Source organism: Scyliorhinus canicula, chromosome 19 (genome assembly GCF_902713615.1).
Source record: "Scyliorhinus canicula chromosome 19, sScyCan1.1, whole genome shotgun sequence".
NCBI lineage: Eukaryota > Metazoa > Chordata > Chondrichthyes > Carcharhiniformes > Scyliorhinidae > Scyliorhinus > Scyliorhinus canicula.
Window position 1 is genome coordinate 59,680,248 of NC_052164.1, and position 12,279 is coordinate 59,692,526.

The window sequence follows — 12,279 nt, forward strand, 5'->3', positions numbered from 1 at the left end:
AAACAATGCATACCATACATAGGGAAGGAAGGAGGGACTGCAGAATATATTGTTATAGCAAGGTGTCGAGAAAAGATCAACTTAATTCGAGTAGGTCCATTCAAAAGTCTGACGGCAGTAGGGAAGAAGCTGTTCTTGAGTCAGTTGGTACGTGACCTCAAACTTTGGTATCTTTCTCCTGACGGAAGAAGCTGGAAGAGAGTATGTCCGGTGTGTGTGGGGTCCTTAATTATGCTGGCTGCCTTTCCGAGGCAGCGGGAATTACAGATAGAGTCAATGGATGGGAGGCTTGTTTATGTGATGGATTGAGCTATATTCATGACCTTTTGTAGTTTCCTGCGGTCTTGGGAAGAGCAGGCTCCATACCAAGCTGTGATATAACCAGAAAGAATGCTTACTATGGTGCATCTGTAGAAGTTGGTGAGAGTCGTAGTTGACATGCCAAATTTCCTTAGGCTTCTGAGAAAGTAGAGTCGGTGGGCTTTCTTAACTATAGTGTCGGCCTGGGGGGACCAGGACAGATTGTTGGTGATCTGTACACCTAAAAACTTGAAGCTCTCGACCCTTTCTACTTTGTTTCCATTGATAGAGACAGGGGCATGTCCCCCACGATGCTTCCTGAAGTCGATGACAATCTCCCTCGTTTTGTTGACATTGAGGGAGAGATTGTTGTCATTGCATCAGTCAGCAGATTCTCTATCTCATTCCTGTACTCTGTCTCGTCATTGTTCAAAATCCGACTTGCTACAGTGGTGTCACTAGCAAATTTGAAAATCGAATTGGAGGGGAATTTGGCCACAGTCATAGGTGTATAAGGAGTATACTAGGGGGCTGAGGAAACAGCCTTGTGGGGCACTGGTGTTGAGAATGATCGTGGAGGAGGTGTTGTTGCCTATCCTTACTGATTGTGGCCTATGGGTTAGAAAGTTCAGGATCCAGTCACAGAGGGAGGAGCCGAGACGAAGGCCACGGAGATTGGAGATGAGTTTCGTAGGAATGATGCTGTTGAAGGTTGAGCTGTAGTCGATAAATAGGCGTCTGACAGAGGTGTCTTTGTTATCTAGGTGCTCCAGGGTAGTGTGCAGGGCCATGGAGATGGCATCTGCTGTGGACCTGTTGCAGCGGTAGGCAAACTGTAGTGGATCAAGGCAATCTGGGAGGCTGGAGTTGATTTGTATCATGTTTGGATTGGATTTGTTTATTGTCACGTGTACCGAGGTACAGTGAAAAGTATTTTTCTGCGAGCAGCTCAACAGATCATTAAGTACATGGGAAGAAAAGGGAAGAAAAGAAAATACATAATAGGGCAACACAAAGTAACCATGACTAACCTTTCGAAGCACTTCATAATGATGGATGTCAGAGCCACTGGACCATAGTCATTAAAGCACGCTGCTTGGCTTTTTTTTGGTACAGGGGTGATAGTCGTCTTCCTGAAGCAGATAGGGACCTCAGATTGTTGTAAAGAGAGGTTGAAGATGTCTGTGAATACCCCCGCCAGCTGATCCGCGCAAGACCTGACTCACTGCTCACACCTGTACTCTTCATCATCTCACTACTCACCTGTACTCGTCATCATCCTGCTGCTCACACCTGTACTCTTCATCATCCTGCTGCTCACACCTGTACTCTTCTTCATCCTGCTGCTCACACCTGTACACTTCATCATCTCACCACTCACCTGTACACTTCATCATCCCACTGCTCACACCTGTACTCTACTTCATACCACTGCCCACAACTGCACAGTTGATCTCATTCTCACACCTGTACACTTCATCAGCTCACTACTCACACCTGTACTCTTCATCATCCTGTGCTTATACATGTACTCTTCATCATCTCACACCTCATACCTGGACTCTTAATCCTCCAACTGCTCACACATTAATCTTCATCCACCCACTCCTCACAGTGTACTCCACCATCCAATCTCATACCTGTACTCATCCCATTGCTGACACCCGTTCTTAAAATCATTCTGTGCTCACATCTGTACACTTTATTATCTCACTGCTCAGATATGTACTTCTTTTAATATCAGTGCTCACATCTATATTTTTCATTATCCTGTGGCAGGCACCTGTATTCTTCATCATCCCACTGCTCACACCTGTAATCATCATCTTCTCACTGCTCACACCTGTTCTCTTCATCTTCCTACTACTCACACATGTACTCTTCCTCTTCTCTGTGCTCACACCTGTAATCCCCATCATCTCGCTGCTCACACCTGTGTTCATCATCTTGCTGATCACACCTACACTCCTCATTACCTCATGAACGCATCTGTACTCTTCTTCGTGAAGTTGCTGACACCTATGGTCTTCATTATTGTCCTGCTCACATCTGTACTCTTTATCATACTTTTCACAGCTGCACTCATCATCCAATTGCTCAGACTTTTCTTCTTCATCATCCCACTGTTCACATCTGAACTCTTCATCTTCTCATGCTCACACTTGTATTATTCACCTTCCAGTGCTCACACGAGTATTCTTCCACTTTCCACTGCTCACATCAGTACAATTCACCATCTCACTGTCCATAGCTGTGCTCTTCACCATCTCACTCTCCACACCTGTGCTCTTCACCATCTCACTGCACACCTGTGTTCTTCACCATCTCACTGTCCACAACTGAACTCTTCAACCAATTGTTCACACTTGTCCCCTTCATCATCTCAGTGTTCGGACCTGTACGCTTTATTATCTCACTGCTCACACCTGTCCTCTTCACCTTACCAGTGCGGACACCTGCATTCTTCAGTTTTCCACTGCTCACATCTATACACTTCATCATCTTGCTGCTGACACCTGTAATCTTCATCATCTCACAAGTGTATGCTTGACCTTATCATTATCACAACAGTAATATCACACTGCTCACATATGTAATCTTCATCTTCTCTGTGCTCACAACTGTACTCTTCATCATCTCACTGCACACACCTGTATTCTACATTATCACACTGCCCATACCTTTACTCTACATCTCTGTACTCGCACCTGTAATCTCCATCATCTCACTGCTCACACCTGCGTTCTTCATCATCTCACTGCTCTAACCTGTACGCTTCATTATCTCGCTGCTCACACCTGTAATCTCCATCATATTGCTGCTCACACCTGTAATCATCTCACTGCTCATACCTATACTCTTGACCTTGTCGTTATCACACCTGTAATATTATCACACTGCTCACACATGTAATCTTCATCTTCACTGTGCTCACATCTGTACTCTTCATCGTCTCACTGCACACACCTGTATTCTACATTATCACACTGCCCATACCTGTACTCTTCATCTTCTCTGTGCTCACACCTGTACTCTTCATCATCTCACTACTGACACCTGTATTCTTCATCACCCCACTGCTCACACCTGTACTCTTCATCATCTCAGTGTTCACACCTGCATGCGTCTTCATCTCAATGCACACACCTGCACTCTTCAATATCCCCTTGCTGGCACTTGTACACTTCATCCTCCTGTTACCCACACCTGGACTTTTCATCATCCCACTGCTCACACTTGTACTCTTCATCGTCTCACTACTCACAACTGTACTCTTCATCATCTCACTGTCCACACAAGTAGTTTTGATCACTCCTGTACTCTGTCATCCTGTTGCTTACACCTGCATATTTCATCATAAATTCTCACACCTGCACACTTCATCATCTCACTGCTCACAACTGTGCTCTTCATCATCCCAATGTTCACACCTGCACTCTTAATCATCTCACTGCTCACACCTCACTCTTTATCATCTCACTGCTCACAACTGTGCTCTTCATCATCCCAATGTTCACACCTGCACTCTTCATCATCTCACTGCTCACACCTCACTCTTTATCATCTCACTGCTCACAACTGTACTCTTCATCCCAATGTTCACACCTGCACTTTGCACCATCTCAGTGCACACAGCTGTACACTTCATCAGCTCACTGCATACACCCACACTCTTCAGTATCCCCTTGCTAGCACTTGTACTCTTCATCCTCCTGTTACTCTTCATCATCCCACTGATGATGTTGGGGATATGATGTTATTTGTATTACTGAGACTTGGTTGAGGGAAGGGCAGGACTGGCAACTGAATATCCCAGGGTATAGATGCTTCAGGAGGGATAGAGAGGGAGGTAGAAGGGGGGGAGGAGTTGCATTACTCGTCAGAGATGATATCACAGCTGTGATTAAGGAGGGCACGATGGAGGATTCGAGCACTGAGGCAATATGGGTGGAGCTAAGAAATAGGAAGGGTGCAGTAACATTGTTGGGACTTTACTACAGGCCTCCCAAAAGCGAGCATGAAGTAGAGGTACAAATATGCAGACAGATTATAGAAAAATGTCAGAGCAATAGGGTGGTTGTGATGGGAGATTTTAACTTCCCCAACATTGAATGGGATTCGTGTAGTGTTGGAGGTGTAGATGGAGCAGAGTTTGTAAGGAGCATCCAGGAGAGTTTTTTAGAGCAGTATGTAAATAGTCCAACTCGGGAGGGGGCCATACTGGACCTGGTATTGGGGAATGATCCCAGACAGGTGGTTGATGTTTCAGTCGGTGATTACTTTGGGAATAGCGATCACAATTCCATAAGTTTTAGAATACTCATGGACAAGGACAAGAGTGGTCCGAAAGGAAGAGTGCTAAATTGGGGAAAGGCAGAGTATAACAAAATTCGGCAGGAGCTAGGGAATGTGGATTGGGAGCAGCTGTTTAAGGGTAAATCCACATTTGAAATCATAGATCATAGAATTTACAGTGCAGAAGGAGGCCATTCGGCCCATCGAGTCTGCACCGGCTCCTGGAAAGAGCACCCTACTCAAGGTTAACACCTCCACCTTATCCCCATAACCCAGAAATCCCACCCAACACTAAGGGACACTAAGGGTAATTTATCATGGCCAATCCACCTAACCTGCACATCTTTGTGCAGTCTCACAAATCTGGGAGTCTTTTAAGGAAAGGTTGATTAGAGTGCAGGACAGACATGTCCCTGTGAAAATGAGAGATAGAAATGGCAAGATTAGGGAACCATGGATGACGGGTGAAATTGTGAGACTAGCTAAGATGAAAAAGGAAGCAATCATAAGATCGAGGCAACTCAAAACTAATGAAGCTTTGGAGGACTATCGAGAAAGTAGGACGAATCTCAAACGTGCAATAAAGAGGGCTAAAAGGGGTCATGAAATATCTTTGGCTAACAGGGTTAAGGAAAATCCCAAAGCCTTTTATCCGTATGTAAGGAGCAAGAGGGTAACTAGAGAAAGGATTGGCCCACTCAAAGACAAATGAGGGAATTTATGCGTGGACTCAGAGTAAATGGGTGAGATTCTTAATGAGTACTTTGCATCGGTATTCACAAAGGAGAGGGACAAGATGGATGTTGAGGCTAGGGATGGATGTTTAAATACTCTAGGTCAAGTTGTCATACGGAAGGGGGAAATTTTGGATATTCTAAAAGACATTAAGGTGAACAAGTGCCCAGGACCAGATGGGATCTATCCCCGGTTACTGAGGGAAGTGAGGGTCGAAATAGCTGGGGCCTTAACAGATATCTTTACAGCATCCTTGAGCATGGGTGCGGTCCCGGAGGACTGGAGAATTGCTAATGTTGTCCCTTCGTTTAAGAAAGGTAGCAGGGAAAATCCAGGGAATTATGGACCTGTGAGCTGGACGTCAGTGGTAGGCAAACTGTTGGAGAAGATACTGAGGGATAGGATCTATTCACATATGGAAGAAAATAGACTTATCAGTGATAGGCAGCATGGTTTTGTGCAGGGAAGGTCATGCCTTACAAACCTAATAGAATTCTTTGAGGAAGTGACAAAGTTAATTGATGAGGGAAGGGCTGTAGATGTCATATACATGGACTTTAGTAAGGCGTTTGATAAGGTTTCCCATGGCAGGTTGATGGAAAAAGTGAAGTTGTATGGGGTTCAGGGTGTACTAGCTAGATGGATAAAGAACTGGCTGGGTAACAGGAGACAGAGAGTAGTGGTGGAAGGGAGTGTCTCAAAATAGAGAAGGGTGACTAGTGGTGTTCCACAGGGATCCGTGCTCAGACAACTGTTGTTTGTGATCTTTCATAAATGACCTGGAGGAAGGTATAGGTGGTCTGATTAGCAAGTTTGCAGATGATACAAAGATTGGTGGAGTTGCAGATAGCGAGGAGGACTGTCAGAGAATACAACAAAATATAGATAGATTGGAGAGTTGGGCAGAGAAATGGCAGATGGAGTTCAATCCAGGCAAATGCGAGGTGATGCATTTTGGAAGATCAAATTCAAGAGCGGACTATATGGTCAATGGAAGGGTCCTGGGGAAAATTGATGTACAGAGAGATCTGGGAGTTCAGTTCCATTGTACCCTGAAGGTGGCAACGCAGGTCGATAGTGTGGTAAAGAAGGCATACAGCATGCTTGCCTTCATCGGACAGGGTATTGAGTACAAGAGTTGGCAGGTCATGTTACAGTTGTATAGGACTTTGGTTAGGCCACATTTGGAATACTGCGTGCAGTTCTGGTCGCCACATCACCAGAAGGATGTGGATGCTTTGGAGAGGGTGCAGAGGATGTTCACCAGGATGTTGCCTGGTATGTAGGGGGCTAGCTATGAAGAAAGGTTGAGTAGATTAGGATTGTTTTCATTGGAAAGACGGAGGTTGAGGGGGGACCTGATTGAGGTCTACAAAATTATGAGTGGTATGGACAGGGTGGATAGCAACAAGCTTTTTCCAAGAGTGGGGGTGTCAGTTACAAGGAGTCACGATTTCAAAGAGGGGGAATGTTTAAGGGAGATGTGCGTGGAAAGTTCTTTACGCAGAGGGTGGTGGGTGCCTGGAACGCTTTACCAGCGGAGGTGGTAGAGGCGGGCAAGATAGCATCATTTAAGAGGCATCTAGATGGGTATATGAACGGGCAGGAACAGAGGGAAGTAGACCTTGGAAAATAGGAGACAGATTTAGATAAAGGATCTGGATCGGCGCAGGCTGGGAGGGCCGAAGGGCCTGTTCCTGTGCTGTAATTTTCTTTGTTCTCACTGCTTACACCTGTACTCTTCATCATCTCACTGCTCACACCTCACTCTTTATCATCTCACTGCTCACAACTGTGCTCTTCATCATCCCAATGTTCACACCTGCACTTTTCACCATCTCAGTGCACACATCTGTACGATTCATCAGCTCACTGCATAACCCAACACTTCAGTATCCCCTTGCTGGCACTTGTACTCTTCATCCTCCTGTTACTCTTCATCATCCAACTGCTTACACCTGTACTCTTCATCATCCCACTGCTTACACCTGTACTCTTCATCATCTCACTGCTCACAACTGTACTCTTAACCATCTCACTGTCCACACAAGTACTCTTGATCTTCTCTTTATCATTCCTGTACTCCCTGTCATCCCATTGCTTACACCTGTATACTTCAACATAGCTGCTCACACCTCTACGCTGCATCATTTGTCTGCTCACACCTGTATACTTCATCATCCCACTGCTCACACCTATATTCTTCATCATCATCCAACTGCTCACAACTGTACTCATCATCTCAATGCTCACGCCTGAACTCTTCATCATCTCAGTGCACACACCTGCACTCTTCATCGTCTCACTGCTCACACCTATACTCTTCATCTAACTGCTCACAACTGTACTCGTCATCATCCCAATGTTCACACCTGAACTCTTCATCTCAGTGCACACACCTGCACTCTTCATCATCTCACTGCTCACAACTATACTCTTCATCATCTCAATGTTCACACCTGAACTGTTCACCTCAGTGCTCATACATATAACATTCATCATCTCACTGCTCACACCTGTACTCTTCATCATCCCAATGTTCACACCTGCACTCTTCATCATCTCAGTGCACACACCTGCACTCTTCAATATCCCCTTGCTGGCACTTGTACTCTTCATCCTCTTGTTACCCATACCTGTACTCTTCATCATCCCACTGCTTACACACGTACTCTTCATCATCTCACTGCTCACAACTGTACTCTTCACCATCTCACCATCCACACACATACTCTTGAGCTTCTCTTGATCATTCCTATACTCTCTGTCATCCCATTGCTTACACCTGTATACCTCATCATAACTGTTTACACCTCTACGCTTCATCATCCCACTGCTCACACCTGGCTTTTCATCATCCCACTGCCCATACCTGTATACATCTTCATCCCATTGCTCACACCTATACTCTTCATCTAACTGCTCACAACTGTACTCTTCATCATCCCAATGTTCACACCTGAACTCTTCATTATCTCAGTGCTCACACCTATACTCTTCATCATCCCAATGTTCACACCTGCACTCTTCATCGTCTCAGTGCACACACCTGTACTCTTCATCATCCCACTGCTCACACCTGTGCTCAGCATCAACCCACTGTTCACACCTGTGCTCGTCATCATTCCATTGATCACATCTGTACTCTTCCATCATCTCACTGCTCACACCTATTCCATTCTATGATCATCGTACAGAATTCCTTTTCGGCAAGGGGAGCTGCATCCAGCCTCCATGGGGGCATTGGGCACGGCCTTTTTCCAACCATACATTGATATCATGATCCATGTGACTGTGGATTATAATCTCTGAGTATTCCACCTTTGTTACCCCTGGTAGCACCCATTTCCCGACGAGAAAGAAGTCTATATTGAGTAGGTCTTGTGCACGTGTGAGAAGGAGAATTATTTTCTCTCGGTTGATTGAACCTCCACAGGTCCAACCCCCCCTTCCATAAAGGCATTCAATTCTCATGTCATGCCTGACACCGTTCCTGTCCTGGGGTAGGATCTGTCCATTGTTGGGTCCTGTAGGCAGTCCAAGTCTCTCCCCCACCACCCCCCCCCCCCCCCTCCCCCGCCAGTGGTGAGTTGGCGGGTGTCGAGGTCCAGGATTTCGACCATTGTCTTTTTTACAAATTCAGCATTGTTCCAATTCGAGGTGTATATATTTACTGAGACTACCAGGGCTCCTTCCAGGGTCCTGCTGACCATAACGTATCGCACACCCTGTCCCCCCAACCGGGTCTGTCACCGTGAATACATACATAGATACATTGAAGATAGGAGCATAAGGAGGCCTATTGGCCCTTCGAGCCTGCTCCGCCATTCATCACGATTATGGCTGATCATCCAACTCAATAGCCTTATCCAGCTTTCTACCCATAGCCTTTGATCCCACTCCCCCAATGCTGTATCTAGCCAACTCTTGAATATATTCAATGTTTTAGCATCAACTACTTCCTGTGGTAAAGAATTCCACAGGCTCACCACTGTTTGGGTGAAGATATGTCGCCTCACCTCTGTCCGAAATGGTTTACCCTGAATCCTCAGACGGTGACCCCTGGTTCTGAACACACCCACGATTGGGAACGTCTTCCCTGCATCTACCCTGTCTAGTCCTGTTAGAATTTTATAAGTCAGCGGGTATAGGCGGCCTCATGTAAGGGCACAGGTTTGGGGGCATTGGTAACAGGTCCTCTGCCATTCTGGCCGGCTCAGTACTCCACCAGCCCAGTGGTAGTGGCGGCTCTGAGAGTTTGGGGGCAGTGGCGGGAGCATGTGGGAGTGGAGGGAATGGCGGTGTGGGCTCCAATTTGTGGCAACCACTGGTTTATCCCGGGGAAGCTGGATCGGGGGGTTTTGGAGGTTGCAGAGAGTAGGGATTTCATAGATTTCATAGAATTTACAGTGCAGAAGGAGGCCATTCAGCCCATCGAGTCTGCACCGGCTCTTTGAAAGAGCACCCTACCCAAGCCCACACCTCCACCCTATCCCCATAACCCGAGAACCCGACTCAAGGGCAATTTTGAACACTGAGGGCAATTTATCATGGCCAATCCACCTAACCTGCACATGTTTGGACTGTGGGAGGAAACCGGAGCACCCGGAGAAAACCCACGCACACACGGGGATTGAGAGGCTGAGGGTTCTATTTATTGATGGGAGCTTTCCATGTTTAGAGGATGTGGAGAGGCGTTTGAATTGCCAGGAGGGAATGGGTTTCGATATTTGCAGAGAAGGGATTTTGTGCGAAGGAAGGTTTCAATCGTTCTGTTTCTACCACCACAGGGCATACATAATAACATAAGAACATAAGAACTAGGAGCAGGAGTAGGCCATCTGGCCCCTCGAGCCTGCTCCGCCATTCAATTAGATCATGGCTGATCTTTTGTGGACTCAGCTCCACTTTCCGGCCCGAACACCATAACCCTTAATCCCTTTATTCTTCAAAAAACTATCTATCTTTACCTTAAAAACATGTAATGAAGGAGCCTCAACTGCTTCACTGGGCAAGGAATTCCATAGATTCACAACCCTTTGGTTGAAGAAGTTCCTCCTAAACTCAGTCCTAAATCTACTTCCCCTTATTTTGAGGCTATGCCCCCTAGTTCTGCTGTCACCTGCCAGTGGAAACAACCTGCCCGCATCTATCCTATCTATTCCCTTCATAATTTTAAATGTTTCTATAAGATCCCCCCATCATCCTTCTAAATTCCAACGAGTACAGTCCCAGTCTACTCAACCTCTCCTTATAATCCAACCCCTTCAGCTCTGGGATTAACCTAGTGAATCTCCTCTGCACACCTTCCAGCGCCAGTACGTCCTTTCTCAAGTAAGGAGACCAAAACTGAACACAATACTCCAGGTGTGGCCGCCCTAATACCTTATACAATTGCAACATAACCTCCCTAGTCTTAAACTCCATCCCTCTAGCAATGAAGAACAAAATTCCATTTGCCTTCTTAATCACTTGTTGCACCTGTAAACCAACCTTCTGTGACTCATGCACTAGCACACCCAAGTCTCTCTGAACAGAGGCATGCTTTAATATTTTATCGTTTAAATAATAATCCCGTTTGCTGTTATTCCTACCAAAATGGATAACCTCCCATTTGTCAACATTGTATTCTATCTGCCAGACCCTAGCCCATTCACTTAACCTATCCAAATCCCTCTGCAGACTTCCAGTATCCTCTGCACTTTTCGCTTTACCACTCATCTTAGTGTCATCTGCAAACTTGGACACACTGCCCTTGGTCCCCAACTCCAAATCATCTATGTAAATTGTGAACAATTGTGGGCCCAACACGGATCCCTGAGGGACACCACTAACTACTGATTGCCAACCAGAGAAACACCCATTTATCCCAACTCTTTGCTTTCTATTAGTTAACCAATCCTCTATCCATGCTACTACTTTACCCTTAATGCCATGCATCTTTATCTTATGCAGCAACCTTTTGTGTCGCACCTTGTCAAAGGCTTTCTGGAAATCCAGATATACCACATCCATCGGCTCCCCGTTATCCACTGCACTGGTAATGTCCTCAAAAAATTCCACTAAATTAGTTAGGCATGACCTGCCCTTTACGAACCCATGCTGTGTCTGCCCAATGGGACAATTTCTATCCAGATGCCTCGCAATTTCTTCCTTGATGATAGATTCCAGCATCTTCCCTACTACCGAAGTTAAGCTCACTGGCCTATAATTTCCTGCTTTCTGCCTACCTCCTTTTTTAAACAGTGGCGTCACGTTTGCTAATTTCCAATCCACCGGGACCACCCCAGAGTCTAGTGAATTTCGGTAAATTATCACTAGTGCATCTGCAATTTCCCTAGCCATCTCTTTTAGCACTCTGGGATGCATTCCATCAGGGCCAGGAGACTTGTCTACCTTTAGCCCCATTAGCTTGCCCATCACTCCCTCCTTAGTGATAACAATCGTCTCAAGGTCCTCACCTGTCATAGCCTCATTTCTATCAGTCGCTGGCATGTTATTTGTGTCTTCCACTGTGAAGACCGACCCAAAAAACCTGTTCAGTTCCTCAGCCATTTCCTCATTTCCCATTATTAAAACTCCCTTCTCATCCTCTAAAGGACCAATATTTACCTTAGCCACTCTTTTTTGTCTTATATATTTGTAAAAACTTTTACTGTCTGTTTTTATATTCTGAGCAAGTTTACTCTCATACTCTATCTTACTCTTCTTTATAGCTTTTTTAGTAGCTTTCTGTTGCCCCCTAAAGATTTCCCAGCCCTCTAATCTCCCAGCAATCTTTGCCACTTTGTATGCTTTTTCCTTCAATTTGATACTCTCCCTTATTTCCTTAGATATCCACGGTCGATTTTCCCTCTTTCTTCCGTCCTTCCTTTTTGTTGGTATAAACCTTTGCTGAGCACTGTGAAAAATCGCTTGGAAGGTTCTCCACTGTTCCTCAACTGTTCC